The sequence below is a fragment of the Balaenoptera physalus genome (genome assembly GCF_965194825.1).
Source record: "Balaenoptera physalus genome assembly, chromosome: 5".
Classification (NCBI taxonomy): domain Eukaryota; kingdom Metazoa; phylum Chordata; class Mammalia; order Artiodactyla; family Balaenopteridae; genus Balaenoptera; species Balaenoptera physalus.
Genome location: NC_138884.1, coordinates 76465799 through 76483671, shown reverse-complemented (window position 1 = coordinate 76483671; position 17873 = coordinate 76465799). Strand labels below are relative to the sequence as shown.

The 17873-nt window shown below is 38.1% G+C and overlaps 1 protein-coding gene across 1 annotated transcript in view; it reads right to left on the bottom strand.

Annotated features, from left to right (window-relative positions):
• Positions 1-1514: 1514 nt before the first annotated feature.
• CHIC2 (cysteine rich hydrophobic domain 2) overlaps positions 1515-17873 on the bottom strand; it is a 70351-nt gene continuing 53992 nt past the window's right edge. The window contains exon 7 of the mRNA XM_082462326.1: positions 1515-4295. The gene's annotated coding sequence lies outside the window, so the exon portion shown is untranslated. The remainder of the gene's footprint in view (positions 4296-17873) is intronic.

Here is a 17873-nt window from a genome sequence, read left to right as displayed (position 1 = left end):
ATTCCATTTTCAAGGCATTCACTCAATATAAGTATTTACCAAGCACCTATGCCAAACACTGTATGATAATATCTAGATAGGGAGACCTATCCTATTTTGGGGACCTGGACTTGCTAAACAAATACCATTTTATAATGAAACTTTCTTTCTTTAATCACCAGTCTCTTTAATTAGTTGAAGCCCGTGGGTTTTAACTATAATGCTGGCTGATGCAATCTGATTGTAATACAGCAATTGGAGTGTAGGAGCCAATGTTGTGTTTGAAATACAAGAGTATAGTTAGCGTTTAGCTGTCTGTATGAAGTGGAATGATGTGTCTTTAAATGTGTGTACCTGGGCAGACCAACCCCTTTCTTAATAAGATCAGAGGTACACACAGGGAACTCTGTAAATAAGCCCAGATAGTTGTCTTATTTGAGCCCCTTCAGTCTTTCTTTAGAGAGACCAGGCTCCCAAAAATAGCATGCCCTGGGGCTCCCTACATAGATGCTGCCACACACTGTTTGGCATAGGTATTTAGAAAATATTTGTTGTATTATTGAGTGAATGCCTTAAAAATGGAATCTTTATCTTATATCCCTTTTCCTCTTTTACCTGCTGAGGCCTCCTAAGATGAGTGCTATCTCTCCCCTGACTAGATAAAGGACCTAGTTTCCCTAGGGACCAGTCAGATGCAAGGACAACCCCACCTCCCTCTGGCATGGAGTGTTGAACTGTAATTCTTCTCTCTCCAGCCAGGGATCCACCTCCTTTCTTTTCCTCTAGGCTTCTTTCTGAGGAAGCTGAATGGGATTAAATCTTGCTTTGGGTTACCCATCCCTGGGTTTGCAGTGCAAAGGCCTACTTCTGGAACTCTAAACCTTTAGTTAGCTTAAGATAGGTAGGCCCTGAAGAAGCAAAGTGTGAGACGGACACAGTCCCTCCCTTCTCGATAGCCTAGTGAGAGATCAAGGCAAGTACATGGACACTAAAGAGATACACACTACAACGGGGAACATATGGTGTTACCATAGGAGCCCTTAGGAAGGGCACCCACCCCATGTTACCATAGGAGCACTTAGGAAGGACACCCACCCCATGTTACCATAGGAGCACTTAGGAAGGACACCCACCCCATGTTACCATAGGAGCACTTAGGAAGGACACCCACCCCAGGCTTGGGAATGGGGGTGGTGATGGAAACAGGAAAGACTTTCCTGAAATGATGTCACCTGAGCTGGGTATTAAAGAATGAGTAACACTGAGCTAAGCAAAAAGAATGGGAAGGGTAGCAAGGGCACCTGGAGGAGAATAACCATTGTGTAAAAGAAGTTCAACCAAATCATTGAATCAAACTCAAATACAAGTGTCAATGCAATTGGGTGTGTGGATAGAAACTCAGTAGCACAACCTGGGCTGAAGATAGATTTGAGGAAGTCCCTGGGGCCATTTTATTTTAAACTAGTTATGTCTTATCACTGCTTACAGAAAATATAATAGAAAATGCAAAACATTCCATTTCTTAGTATTTGGAGTTTTGCTCCATTCTTTACAATTTTGCTCACTTCCAGAAAGTGAACTCCATATTGGAAAGCTTCCCTGGAGAATATGTGGTAATTGAACAAAGCTGGGCTGACCTTTACCTTTGCTGCACAAAGAAAGGATTTGCTAAGATAATGAATAGAGCAAACAAAAGCAGGGGATGTATTTAATCTACTTCAAGGACACTTTTTTTTTTTCCCCAGCATTTTATAAGCACACTATATGCAAATGATGCTATGCATTAAATTAAAAATCAGCCTCATCTAGTCATCAAAGCAAGTCGTGGCTTAACATCTACTGGGAAACACTCAGCCATTATAAAAATGAACTTGAATTTAATTACATAATGCAGCATTTCGTAAGTACTTTCATTAAAACTTTGTATGAATTCAGTCTGACCTCCTTCTAACTTATCTGACCTATGAGGTTTCACCAAATTTGATAGAAGCTTAAATGCCTGTGATTGATTTGTATTTTTCTTAGCCTTGAATATGGGAAAAAGAGTTTCTAAACTCTTCTAATATTATTAGTTTAAGCAGGACTATAATAGTTAATCAAAATAAGTTCATTTGTTAATACAAAATCCAGGTCCAGCCTCTTTATCCAACAGTCTTACAGAAAATTTATTAGTAAAACAATTTTTTAAAGTTCAGCAATGAGTATCAACGAATCATAAAATGTTGAGCTCAAAAGTACCTAAGAAATTTTTCAAAGTCCTCTTTTTATACTGAAATAACCAGTGTCTAGAGAGATGAAGTGATTGCCCGTAAATCCACAACTTAGTTAAAATGCCAGTATAGGTTAACCTTCTCTTGTCTGCAATTCTGAAATCTCATAGGCTCTTAAAGACAAAAGTTATTTGGTTTTTAAGTTTAGTGCCAAAACTTATTGAATAGCAAAGTCTGGCCTGAGCTTACATGAGGCTATGTATACCACTTAATGTGAATATTCATATATTTCACTGAAGAAATACAAGTGTATTTGATTATGAAAAGATTTCCAAGACCTCAACGGAGATGTAAATGCACTAGATAACCTTTCTACAATCTGAAGAATTCTGGATTATGAAACATATCTGGCCTCAAAGATTTTGGATAAGATATTATGAACTTCTAACAACAGCTATTTATTGTTGAGTATCTGATTTGCGCCAGATACTGTCCTAAGATTTTAGATGCATTTTCATAATCTTAATTGGACGCATTCCATTCTGACCCCACCTCCTATTTTTCCAGATCACTCCTTCTTGCACCCCTATTCCTCCAATCCTTCTAAACTATGGGGATTTCTAATCCGTTTGATCCTTCCCTCTTTTTACCTGAGGTCCTATCTTCTCTGCTTACTCGGCTTAGATTCTCTGGTCATTATCATGTTGTACTGACTCACTTCAGAACCCCTGAAGTCCCTTGCCTCTTTCTCACTTTGTCACACTTGCTTAGCAAAACCACCACCCTGGCAAAACCCAACTCTGCCTGTACCAGAACAGCTGAGTATGCCTGGTGAAAGACTCAACTGCTGAGTGGCCTCATTTTGAGTTTGTGATCGTTAACCATTAAGTGGGCCCTTAATGCTGCCTGGCATTTGTCATACGTTTCCCCAGTCCATTCACTCTCCTGTTCCCCCAGAGGACAAGTTCATACCTTCCTCTCTCCCCTTTGTCTCAGCTGGTTACTTTGCTTCCTACTTCTCTAAGACATTTGAGAGAACCGGAGAAAACCCCCAGAGACTGCCACAGCCACATCTACCCACCTACCAACAGCTGCATGCCTGTTCTCTGCCTCTTTGCCTGTTACCATAGAAGAATTCAATTCTCTGTGCGTCCACATAGACACAGTTACTTTTCTCCCTCTCCAAGCCACTGTAGCTTCTTCTTCTTTTTTTTTTGACTTATAACAACATGAATTTATTATCTCGGTGTTCAGGAAGACTGAAATCGGTTCCACTGGGCTAAAGTCAAGGTGCCGGCAGGGTTTGTTCTTTAATAACTAGAATCTGTTTCCTTGCCTTTTTCACCTTCTACTGGCCACCAACATTTCTTGGCTTGTGGCCCCTTCTTCTGTCTTCAAAGTGCATCACAGTAGCTTCTTTATTCTTTGCTCTCAAACATACCTGGTGTACTCCTGCCCTCTGGCCTTTGTACTGGCTTCCCTTTGCCTAGAACATACTGTCTCTAGATACCCAGAGGGCTTACACCCTAACCACTCTAATTTTTGCTCAAGCATCACCTTCTCAAAGAGACCCACCCTGTCTACCCTTGTCTACCGTCTATAAAATTGCAAGCCACTCCCACCCTCCCATATCCCCCAACACTGCCTTTGGAACTCTTACCCTGCACTACTATTCTCTTAGCACATAGAACTTCTAACATATCATGTGTTTATTTTACTATTTATGGCTTTTGTTTGCCTTCCATCCCCCTACCCTTGCTAGACAACAAGGATCACAATGTCAAAGATCTTTATTCTGTTCATATATCCCAAACATGTTGAATTACATCCACCACAAATAAACCACCATCTAGTGCCACAGCACTGTATTATGTCCCATTGGGGTACTTGACAGTTTGGTAGCTTTGATCTAAGATCAGATGCTACACATTTACTTTCTTACTCCAGAAGGAAACAGGCTGAAAGCCAGTCAAAGGGATTGGTTTTCATTCATGTATCCACTCATTCATTCAGCGTATATTTGTTGAGCACCGACATACTGAGTCTACACTGAGGGAGGACTGTTGATTTGGATGCAGTCAGTACGCCAAATTTCTCCCTTGATCCCTAAGGAAAAAAAATGCCCCCATCATTTTTGGAACTAAATTCACGGATGAAAGATGATCTTTTCTCTAACTACATCAGAACTAATGGCCCTCCCCTCAGCCTAGGAAGGGCCTCCTGTCTTAGCCCCTGACCTGGGGCCTCCTTTCCAAGGGAAGCGAAAAGGCTAGATTGTGGGGACCAGGCCCAGTGCATCTGCTGAGTTACATGGCTGATGGCTTGCTCATCCTGAATAGCCTGTGCTGGAATTTGGAAGGAATGTGTGCAGTGCTCAATATGAAGCTCAGTTTGGCTTCAGGGACCATTTTAATTAAATTATCTCTAGAAGAAACACTCAAGCTGTTTAAGCCTAAACAATAGGTACTTGTTCTCATTGCTAATAGGAGCCGCATTGTGCAGAGTTCTCTTGGTGAGCTGAGGACAATATACCACCAGATATTTAAGGCTGGCCCTGTCCTCTTGCTTCTTCTCCCCATTCTCTGTTGCTCTCTCCTCATGCAGAGTGCAGGGGCTTTCAGAGAAGAGGGATGCAGACCCTGTGAGATGTACATGTCCGGAATCTACATAAATGCACTCTAGTGCTTCGTTGACTTCCTTAGCTCGTCTATGTTTTGCATTTCAGTTGTGGACAAGTCATACTGCCTTGCTCTACATGGTCTGCATTTCCAGGAAAAAGGGTCCCATTCTTAGTGACCCTTGCTGTTCCCCTAAAGGAATAGGTGTCGCTATTTTTCTATTACATTCTCCCTTGCCCATTTTCTCCTACTGCTCCCTTGTTTTCAAGAATTCCAGGTTAACTTTTCTTTTAAAATAATATATACCCTGCCTCATTGCAAGACAAACAAACAACAAAAAACAAACAAAAAAAGATTTCATCTGGCTCATTTGTTCTATTCTGTTCTTTTTAAAATTGCAGTGCGAGGAAGTAAAGTAAATCAATAACTCCCCTACCTCAATCTCTGACAGCCAGCCATTCCCCATAACCTTGTCACTTAGAAAAAGGAGTGTGGGAAGTTGGGGTGGGGGTGGTCCCTGTACCCTCCAAATTCACTCTTCAGAGCTGTGTATTATCTTTCAGGGTGCATCTCTTTGTAGAAAAGCCTTGATATTGTGGGCTTCTGATTCCAATCAAAAGTGAGAATGTTTAAGGCCTTTCTGTGCTGTACTAATAAGCCCTCCTCCCTGAGCCTTCCCTCTTAGAGCTTGATTTACTCTCAGCAGAGCTGTAAATGGCCTCTTCTCTGGTGTCTCTCCCAGAACCCAGTGGACACTGGATGTGGCACACAGCAGAAGCCCTAAAGTCAGTCACTACTGTAGACTGATTGACAATGGCAGTATTAAGTGCCACAAGGGCTAGATTTGCTGGAATAAATGTAAAATAATGACCAGGGCTTGTCAAATTAGCTTCACATAATAATACAACCGGTGTTGGAAGAGATGGCTAAAGCTCAGGCCATGGACTAAACAGGTCCCATTCAGCTTTCACTATCCTAAGTTATTATTTAGCAAGAAGGACTTGGTCAGCAGTATCAGTAGTTAACTTCACTATTCTTGAACTAAAGTGATAAGTAATAAATGACACTCAGGATTACTTTAAACTTGTGTTTGGTATATTCTAATTCATGGGCAAATATTAGAGAAAAGAAGGAAAAAAGGCTTATCTTCCATTGTTACTTAAAGGAATAAAAAATTTTTTGTTGTAATTAAAAATCTCATGACTAATTGTTAAAATCTGTTTCTTTTTTTCTTTCTTTTCTTTTCTGGGATGACCCATTCCCAACCTATTTGGTAAAAACTATTGCATTGTTTCGAACATATAGTAAAATTCAAAATCTTTTCAAAATCATTTGTTTACAGATAACAATCAAGTGGGTAGATCAAAAGCAATTGACCAATTTTTAAAGTTTTCCTAATCTGTCTTGGTACCATCTTTTTTTTTGTACCCTAACACTGTTGACTAGAACACTACCAACATCTACAGGTAAGGAAGCAGAGACCTAGTAAAAGTTAAACAGCAAAAGTGAACACGGTAACAGATTAGATTGAGACAACCCTAAATTCATGAACTGCTAGATTTTATTTTAGCCCATGAGTTGTTTCCTAAGATTAACTATCTTAGGATACAAAAGAGTTTCCATATTTAAAAACAAATTTTGACTAAGGGAAAAGAGATGAGGTAAATAAGAGTAGTAATCTGTTTTCCACCTTTAAATGCTTAGTAAAGTTTACTGGGCACACACACATCCTTACGATAGGAAATACATTTAAATTAAGACTAAATTTCATTGTTTCACTCACTTGAAAAATTAAAAAAAACAATTTGGAGAAAGATAAACATTATTCTGTGTTTGGAAGAGAGAATTGGACCCTTGGGACTATCCTCTAAACTCTGCTTTAGACAAACACAAAAAGGATAGAAATGTTTATGCTGCTTTTCTGTGTTGTTCCTCATAGGATTGTCTATGTGTGGTCTAAAATCAGAGACATATTTTCAAAGTAGACTCAAGCCTTTGTCTCATCTCTCTTTACATCACATATACTAAATTACCTTTTACCAGCTACATCAGGGACGTATATATGTTTATTTAAATCAAGCCAAATACTCAAGTATGTGGGAGATTTCTATGACAGTGTCTCTATTTTTTGTTTCGGCCTATATTGATAATTCACTGATGAGCTTCTTTACTGATGTTTATTCAAAGATACTATCGTCCTTCTTTTCATTCTGAAGGAGTTTGGAGACTATTATTTTTTAACAGTGTAGGTGAAAAGAGTGACGAACCTTCTCAAAGAAATGAGGTAATGAAATAGAGACACAGATATAGAGAACAAACATATGGTCACCAAGGGGGGAAAGCAGGGGGTGGGATGAACTGGGAGATCGGGATTGACATATATACACTAATACGTATAAAATGGATAACTAATAAGAACCTGCTGTATAGCACAGGGAACTCTAAAAAAGCAAAGCAAAACAAAACAAAACCAAAAAACTCCTGGGGATTAGGGTGTGAATATCTTTAAGGACCATTATTCTGCCTATCACATGTTCTGACCTTAGGTTCTCAGGCAAAGCAGGGATGCAGACCTAGTTCCAGGTTAAAAAAAAAAAGAAAGAAAGAAATGAGGTAATGAAGCCATGAACACACAGAGCCATGGGAGAAATGAGGCGCATTTTCCTAGGGTCAAAGTTGTGGGGGTGAAATGTAAACATATATTTTTTATGGATTTTTTCAAAGTAAAAATCTAAAACATAAGGAAAATCTACTCACATAGAAAAGGAGCAGGCCAATAGGGTAGGTTGAAATATATAACATGGTCATATATTTATTTATGTATTCAACAAATTTATTGAGTACTTAGCATGTGACAGGCAATGTTCTTAGTGCTGGGAATATAGTGGTAAGGGCCCCAATTTGTGGGGCTGGTACCCTAATAGAAGACATACCAAATGACAAAACTATGAATAAGATCAACGCAGACAGTGAAAAGTACAGTCAAGAGAATACAGTAGGATACTAACTGGGTAGAGGTGCTAATTCTCTACAGAATTCTCTACAGAAGTACAGTCAAGAGAATACAGTAGTATACTGACTGGATGGTTGGGAAAGGTTTCACTGATGAAGGGACACTTGTGCTGAGACCTGAATGACAGAAGTTAGTCATTCCAGGCAGAGAAAGACCCCAAAGGAGGACTACACTTCGTCCTTTTGAGTAAGACCGTTCAGCAGTGGGATTGCAGTGGGTGAGACTGGGTGCTGGGTGGTAGGAAATGTCAAAAGGTAGGCAAGAGCCAGATTAGGAAGGAAGCTAAAGAACAGTTAAAAGTCTACCATAATAGTTCAGATAAGAACTGACATAAGATAATGGAAGCTTAGACACAAGTGAAAGCAATGGATACAGAGAGAAATGTACTGAGCATGTATTCTCAAGGTAGAGTACGGGGAGTATGGGAAATGGAGGGAAAAGGACAATTGCTGGGTTCTTGTCTTGAATATCTGAGTGAAAGGAGGTGCCATATACTGAGGTTAGGAAGAATGAAAAAAGAAGTTTTGCAGGGCTTCCCTGGTGGCACAGTGGTTGAGAATCTGCCTGCCAATGCAGGGGACACGGGTTCGAGCCCTGGTCTGGGAAGATCCCACATGCCGCGGAGCAACTAAGCCCGTGAGCCACAACTACGGAGCCTGCGCGTCTGGAGCCTGTGCTCCGCAACAAGAGAGGCCGCGATGGTGAGAGGCCCACGCACTGCGATGAAGAGTGGCCCCCGCTCGCCGCAAACGGAGAAAGCCCTCGCACAGAAACGAAGACCCAACACAGCCAAAAATAAATAAATAAATAAATAAATTTATTAAAAAAAAAAAAAAAAGAAGTTTTCACAGGGAGAAAACCAAGAAGTGTGAAATGCCCATTTGTTATTCAAGGAGAGAAGTGTAAAGTCGGCATCTAGATATCTAAATTTAGAGCTCAGTGGAAAGGTCAGAGCTGGCAATATAAATTTGCATACAGATGGTATCTAAAGAATGGGATTAGATGAGACTGGGTAGAAAAAGAGAAGAGCTGAAGTTAAGTCCGAGACCTGAGTCCTGGAGCACTCCAACATTTAAAGGTGAAGAGGAGCTGGAGCCAATGGATGGAACAAGGAGCAAAAAACTGGGAGAGCATGCTGTCAGGGAAGACAAGAGGAGGTGTATGAAGAGGATGCAGTGGTCAACTGAGTAAATGCTTTTACATAGAGGAGTGACTACTGACTTGGCAAAGTGGAAGTGTTTGGTAATCTTGACAAGAGCAGCTTCAGGGGAGTGGGTAACCAAAACCTAGTAAGGGTCAGTAGAGGTAAGCTGAAATGTGAGGAAGCTTTTGAGAAGCTTTCTGTGAGGTGTGAGAGACATGGCAGAAGGAAATATGAGGTCCAGGGAGGGTTTTATTTGTTTAAAGATAGGAGGTAAAAGAGAATGTTCATATGCTGATGGAAAGATCCAGTAGTAAGAGAAGGTTGGTGTTGAACATTTGCGGTGGGAAGTGAAGGTATGACAAAGTAATTTTGGAGAGTAAGAGAACAAACGTATTTGTGAAGTATGGTAAGATATTTGGGTGGTGACTATTTGACATTTGTGATAATGAACTGAAAATGAAATGAGCACTGGTTGTAGGTTTTTCTCCAGCCCCATTCAGCTGTTAGGTGCCAGCACAGAGTAGGGGGACAGCTGTGTTTAAAACAAGTTGAGACTCCCAGCTGACTGTGACAGAGGGAGAGTAGCTGAAGGAGTTGATGTAATTACAAAGCAGCAATCGCTAATGATAGGCTTTGATAAATTCAATTCCCAGTGCAATACAAGATGAGTGTTTATTAAATGTTTGATGCATGACACAGGTCTGGAATCAAGATTTATCACTTTCTAGAAGAACAAGTTACTTATCTTCAGCTTAAGTCAAAGTTTCCTTTGCAGAATAGACATACTAACCTTTATATCCAGAATTCCCTTATAACTTTTGCAACCTGCCTAAAATAGGACCTGGCATTGAGTAACTGCTCAAAATATTTTAGTTTCAGTTCTGCTTTCCAAACACAATTTCTTTTCTCCTCCTCCTTCAGTTATTCAACAACCATTTCTTCAACACTTACTGTGTGCCAGGCATTGCACTTAGTGCTAGAGATAAGACAACACAAGACTAACAGGTTTCATGGTATATAATGGAACACAGATATTACACAAATAACTACACTTGGTAAATAAAGTTCAGTCATGAGAAACACTATAAAGGTTGACCAGTGTTATACTTACACAAAATGGAGATGTTGGAATGGTTATATTTAAAAATTTTTAAACCTTTACAAAAATGTTCAGAGAATCTGTTGTTATAAGTTTAACATTCTGGGGACTTCCCTGGTGGTGCAGTAGTTAAGAATCCGCCTGCCAATGCAGGGGACACAGGTTCGATCCCTGGTCTGGGAAGATCCCACATGCCACGGAGCAACGAAGCCCATGCGCCACAACTACTGAGCCTGCACTCTAGAGCCTGTGAGCTACAACTACTGAGCCCACGTGCCACAACTACTGAAGCCCACGCACCTAGAGCCCGTGCTCCACAAGAGAAGCCACCACAATAAGAAGCCCGCGCACCACATCGAAGAGTAGCCCCTCTCGCCGCAACTAGAGAAAGCCCGTGCGCAGCAACGAAGGCCCAACACAGCCAAAAATAAATAAATTAATTTTAAAAAAAAGTTTAACATTCTGATCTATACTTTTTGAGTATGAAAAATACTAACTCAAAGTAAAAATCTAAAACATAAGAAAAATCTACCCACATAGAAAAGGAGCAGTCCAATAGGGTAGGTCGAAAATAGACCAAACTAAACTAAACTAGGGTCCATTAAATGCTTCAGAGTAACATAAAGGAGTGACTACTGGGTCAGAATGCATTTGAGAGTTGGGTTCAATATTACAATTCCTTAGGAAATAGTTTTTAAGCTTTAAGTTTATGATAGGCATTATGCTGAGTGATGAGAAGAGGAAAGCAGCCCCCTGGCATCTGGGAACTGGCTTGTTACTATCAGCTAGGTCTTGGTATTCTCTTGTTGAACATAAATTTAATCTGACAGAACATCAATATCAGGCAAGGCCACTCTGTGACCCTGATGAAATAAGACAAACAGGCAAGACCTCTTCATAATTTTGTCTAAGCACAGATAAAAAGCCAAGTCACAGTGCGAAGCACAAAATACCAAATATCCCCCCTTCCACCTAAAACTAGGTGACTGCTGCTTCTTTACCAATTACAGCTTTAACTTCCCTTCATTCTTCCCACCATCTAAACAAGATGCATTAAGATACCCAATCATAAAATGATCCCACTTCCTGAGAGGATGCAATCCAGACCAAACTCTTGCTTCCTTGAACTCTTCCAAATCACCAAACACGAGCCCAAATCTTATAAGGCCTTTTCAGCACCCTCTGATTGTAACAGCTCCACCGATACCCCATTGTGTGCGCTCTAGTTTCAACAATTAACCCAATTTTGTTCACCTCCTCATGTGTTCCTGGTAATCTTAGGTTGGGTGGCATTGTCAATAGAATATATGCATTACATTATTTAATCCTCACAGCCATTTCTTGAAACAGGTGCTATTATAAATCTATTTTACAAATGAGAAAACAGAGGCACAAAACCGTTGAGTAATATTTCCAAGGTCAAATAGCCAGAAAGTGGCAGAGCCAGAATTAGAGTCCAGGTTTGACTCCAGAGATTCCTTGATAATGTCCCAGGTAATTATCCAGAATTGTCAGAAGGTTAGTCTTTCTGTTAAACAAAAGTCAGATCTGTTTTTCTACACCTTTATTCCTGCCATCTTACCTATTATTTGGTCTTATTGTTAAAATAGTGAGTTCTTCAGTGAGAGATCTGATCGGGTCCAATCACCTTCTAAAAATCCTTCAATAGCTTCAGGTTAGAGTAAAAATTTCAGCATGGTACACATGCCCTTTCTCCCTTTTCTGGCCTTATCTCTTGATGTTTTCCCATAATTCATTAACTTGAGATAATTACTACATACCAGATAGTCTTTCCCTATTTTCCAGTCATGCAGAACCCATTTTTAAATGCAACTTATTTATGTCCCTCTCTGCCTTTGCACCTGTCCATTTTCAACTGATCCTTCAAAATCATCATGATTATCTCCTCTGAGGACTTCACTGACCTTCTCACCCAATACAAAATTTATTGCTTCTTTGTAGCCCCACCGTACCACGTAATTCCCTTGATTACTGGCACGTATTATACCACATTACATGTTTATTTCTCCAGCCTAAACTCTTCAGAAGTAGAGTGATATTATTTCCCTTGATAGCCTTTGCACTTGGCATAATGCCGGGGAATAGGCCAAGCTTATTAACACATATTCTTTACACCCTTCCCTAACCAAACCAATTTAGAGTATGGCACTATTAAGGAGAACAAGTCAAACGTCTCCAATTTCATTAGTAACATATGTTTAGCTCTGTTACCTGGTACTAAAGAAATCTACATCAATGATTTAGTCATCTGCACGTTACCCATGATGGTGGACAACTGGTATTCAGACTATTTTCCTAGATCTATTGTGGATTTGGAAGATATTAACTGGATTATTTTTCTCACCCAGGAACAGAAGTTCAACAGGTCTTTACGTTACAGCAGTGTCATATCTTGGAACTAAACATATATTTTTTATGGAAGTTTTCATCTGCTATTCCAGGATTAGCAGTTAACATGATTTGGGAACATAGTGCAGAAATAAATCTCTTTGATAACTAAAAGGAAAATAAATACTAACAAAAATAAAACCAAAAAGACTCACCATAGAACGGTCACTTTGTGGAAGCAAACTGAAGAGAATAGAAACTAGCTACCATTGTCTTTTGTACCTTCTGAATTTTGAATTGATGCAAAAAAATTGATAAAAGTATTCTTTAAAGCTAAAGTTGTAACTGTTGAAAGTAATGAAAATAAAGTCATATAGCTAGTATAAAATAATTAAGAGGTAACTTATTTACCTACTTAAACGTGATGGACAATCCTATGAAGAAAAGTGTATTAACAGGACAGCTCTTAAAAGTAGATTTTAAAAGTTGAGCTGGATTCCTTTTTGTTGAAGGAAAAAGGATTACCATCATCTATTTTAAAATTGTAAAGAATAAAATCGGGGTCAAAACATATGCTTAAAGTCGCACTAAAATGACAATAAATTTTAAAAATTTGTTTTCCCCTTTTGTTTTTAAGAGGTATCTTTGAAATGCCATTTTGTGAGTAAACAGATTTGCTATAATAGTAAATTCTATCCTGTTTGAAATATATTTGACATTCTCTTTATTTCTACAGTGTTTGTTTTAAAAACTTATTACATCTAGCAGTTTCAAAAAGTTCAAAGTCTTAAACACTCTTGTGAAGAAAGCAAGATAACCTTTTTGTAAAAAATCAAAACATAAAAATAAACCTCAAATTTTGAAATCTAAGCATTATTTCAAGGCAGAACTACCACTGACTTTCTATCTCTGGCCAATACTTTGAATTATTTAAAAGCAAACATTATTTTTCTTTTATTCCTTTTGTTTTAAGCTATTTAAATATTACCCCAAAAGCATACTTAAAACAAATTTTAACATACTATTTAAGAATCTAGGTTTCAACATTGCTAACTCCTGTACTTCATCTTCTTAATTAAAAACATTCTCCAGTTGATTTTGAATGGTTTAATAAATTTCATTTGTGACCTTGATACAAATTCATTTCAAGAATGCAATTTTGATGAGTAAATCAGGGTAGTTCAATGGGGAAACAAAGGAGATAACCAAGAAATTGTTCATAGTTACACTTTCATGTTTGAAAATGTGGCATTTAAGAATCAGATCATTTGAAAAAAAAAAAAAATCATAGCACATTTGAAGCATAGTTATAGGGACTCCATACTGCTAGAAGAAGACAGTGTAAGAAAGGTAACTGTCAAGAGTTCAGTAATCCTGCAGTATCAATATTCTTCACTAATGGCTGCTTCCTTGAGAACTCCAAAACTATGTAATTTCTGAGAGTGCTCCAAACATTCAATAAATGAAAAAACACATTCATAAAAGTAGTAAACATTTTGTGATTTTTAAAGTATATTTTACAGTTTTCCTTTATCAAAAATATATCTAAAGCTAATTTTTTTTTTAAGCTGCTAAAATTTCAAACTGCACAAGAACAAGTTCTGAAATGAGAGATTCTGGTCGAAGGGCTTTCAGTCATTAAAAAATTTTAGACATTGTAACTTCCTGCAGTTGAACAGTTAACACACTTTAAATTCATGATACACTACTTTACTCTCAGAAAATATCTTCTTCAATCATGGCCTAAAGCCATAATGTCATTATTATTGATGCCAATAACTAAAAATAGGCCTTTCCTGTCGTTTTTTCAGGCACCTGCTTGTCAATTACTCTCAACTGGCAGCCTGCTGGACAGACAGCTCCCTTGAGCACAATTCCTAGTTCCAACATTTCAATTCATTACATAGTTAGCCACCATTTCCTCTGTAACCCTTTCAGATTCTTTGTAATTTCACAGACTTTCCCAAAGCATAAATTTCCCAAAAACATATTTGAAAGAATGGCAACTGGAGTTGAACTCTATCCTATCTAGTGAAAGTTCATCATCAAATATTTCATTTTCATATTGTCATTCACTATCAAGAGAGTTGATTTCTATTCATGTGGATGCAGAACTAGAATGGCAAGTCTGTGGAGAACTGGTTTACTACATAGCTGAGCAATGATGCTCAGAGTACCCTTCATTATCCCGAAGAAGCATTTATTACACAAGGGAACATTACACAGAGCTTACGTGCATAGATCCATAGATAACGTAAAGTACGGCTCACTGAAATTAATGTTACTACACATTACAGTTAGCTTACACTTTAAAATAAAAAGGGAAATTAATGGTAAGGAAACAGAATATAGTTAGCATTACATTATTCACCATTTGCTTGGAAAATGCAATGAGAACACACATGCACACAAATCGGTATTTGTAGACCTGCCTTTGTAATTTAAAATGTTAATGAAATGTAAATTTTTTCTGTGCAAAATTCATGAATGTTCACCTCTAGGCTGCATTGTGTCCAACCTTGCTGGAGTCCTTTTTAAATTTTATTAGTACCAAAAGTCCCTCATTGTCCATTTCTCTTCTATCTCACCACCACCAAGGAAAATACTTCTGACAATCACAAATAGAACGGTGGCAGTAAAACATAAAATAATTTTAACTTAGAAAACAACACACCCCTTGCATTTTTTTGTAAGGAAATCAAGTTTTTGGGTTCCAAGCTATTCATCATGAAGAGAATGTGTTTAATCTGATGTGAAGTTGGCTACCCAGCAGTCTAGTCAGGCTGTAGAATGTTTAACTCAGGGTCTGGTAGGCTGCCAGCCAGCCATTCTAAATGTTTTCACACGGACCAGCTATAAATAATTAAATGTTTAAGTCACAGTTCTCAGGTTGGACAGTAGATAGAGCTAGAATTTCACCACTTAGCGAGATAAGCAATTTTGGGTTGTTTCTCTTCAACAATTTGCCTTTAGGTGCTCTAGGCATAGGTGATAGTCTTTCAGTTGCAAAGAATCAATTTTGAGAACGCTTTCTGGATTTCAAATGACAGCTTTTAGGATTTTTTTAAAATTGCTAAGTTTGCAAAAAGGAAGATTCTATTTATAGTATTTATTGCAGGAAAGTCTCCCCCCCCCCCCCCATAAGCTCTGTCACTAAGAATCTGTGAGCACAGATAAAAGACAAACTCCTTAGGTCATTATAAGGTTAGAATGGGGAAGAACGATGTCATCATAATTGAGAAAAATCTTTCAAAATATACACGTTCTACTTTCCTCCCAATTCTAATGGGGGTGGTAGGGGGTGGGACGGTACAGACAAGTGTATTTGAAAAAAACAAAAACAAAAAACTCCCCAGTTGATTCCAAGGCACATCCCCATTGGGTACCACTGGGGTTTCTTCCAGCTCTGAGATTCTATCTTTTTAAAAATGGATGTGGTCTATATGGCTAAAGAGCAAGACCCTGTGCTGACAGAATTGGAAAAGAAGATAGTGCTTTCCTACACACATACTTTCTGCAAGGCTCTCCTAGTGCAGATTAATTGTCGATGGGTTTGATAGTATTTAAACACACACCATGTATTTATAGATCATCTAACTCATCTTTGCTCTAAACAGTAGATAGAAGAAATATTGGTCAATCTGGGAAGAATGGTTGACTTCTTACACTTACATTCTTTTACAAAAATACCTTCCAGCAGGTATAGAATGTTACAAACAGAAAACTATGAAGAGCTGGTTTTTCAGAGTTCATAAATCTTAGAATGCCTCTGGTAAACTTTACCTATCTTTGGAAAATAGCTTCATTAGTTTTTGTTACATGTTTGATGCTCAGAGTAAAACTATATTGCTTATGCTTTACGTACACAAACAGGTTTGCCTACCTCTTCAGGTCAGTCTTTTCAAGCATAAGTTTGAAGTAATTTAAGTCAGTTTCAATAGATTAAATTCCAACTTGGAAAAAAAAAAAAAAAGCTCTCAATATATAGTACAGAAATATTTGTGTTACTTGTCTCATTACCTTTTACCTATAATACAATTCTTAAATTTAAGATTATACCATGGAAGAATGGTATCATTAATACAGAAATTGACAAATACAGCCAAAAATACCAGGTTGAAAATATAAATTCATCCCTGTATTTTTCAACTTTAGTCTTTAAGCTGTAGTTAATGTTAAAAGCTTTAAAAAAAATTACAGGGAAAAAAACCGCAGAAGTACAGTACACGAAGATTTTGGGATATATGACAAAAATTCTTACCACATTTAGTCTGAAAACTGGTATTTTAACCATGAAGCACAGTAGCTGACAAGTATCTTTTGGAGAAAAAAACCTACTGAGGAGACACTATAAATACAGGAATTAAAGATTTCCTTTCCAGATGTTTTTATAAATTTCTTATTTCCCACTGGTAGCAGAATGCCTCTGCAATTTATGCTTTTTGACCAGATCATACAACATTAAAGGACTGTTAATTTAGACTTTTATTTTGCTGAAGTAACTAATAAATTATTTTGACAGAAACAAGTCATTCTTTACCTCTAAATAATGCAGGCTTGTTCTTTTAACACTTGAGATGCTTTCCTTGTGATCAATTCTTAATTTATTCAGACTTGTGTAGCAATTTTTTTCATAGTTTCTAATATATTGACATTTCTGATTTAAAATGTCTAAAAATTCTTCAGGTTATATCCGTGCAGTATTTGTGCTTTGATTAAAAGACCAACAGAACAAAACCATATGGGTTAACACCAGACTGTGTGAACAATGTAAACCACTAAAAGGTATGACTGTGCCACAAAGGTATTCTTTGGCACCTTCAGATACTACACTGTAAGTAAATCACTGATTTACTTGTCAAGTAAAACATGTCAAGTTGGATTCTCCTTCCATTCACCGCAGAACATTTGAGTTTTTTAAGAAGACGGTCTTTGGAGTCTAGAATATGATACAAAGTAAGAAGCATATAACTAAAACCTTAAATTTAATCTAGTTAACATCCTTCTCACCTACACACACACCAGCAATACTTGAATATGCTAGTCCTCACAATCATCCATAAGGCTTCCTTTAAAGGATAACTTAAAGTCATAATGTATAGGAAGTCTAGCCTCCGTCATGCTCTAGGAAGGACTCAAGAAGAGATTTGGGGGTGAGACAGAATAATCTCTTTGCCGCTTCAGAAGAGTTTCTCACTTTTTAAATGGCCCTATATTAGTCAATGAGGTAATCTATGGTATGCCAGCTTGGGCTCCAAAAAGTGGGTGGTCTTTGCAGAGGGAGGTGCTCACTCACTCTACCTATGGCCCGAGCCAGTTCCTGCAGCTGGACCAAAGGCAGCCCACAGACTACACTCAGCACATTTCTTCATTTCTCACTTGAGTGCCCTTCTTTAGTTCCCTTTCAACTGCCCACTTTATATCGGCTTCATTACACCACCGCTCCATTTGTAATGTAAAT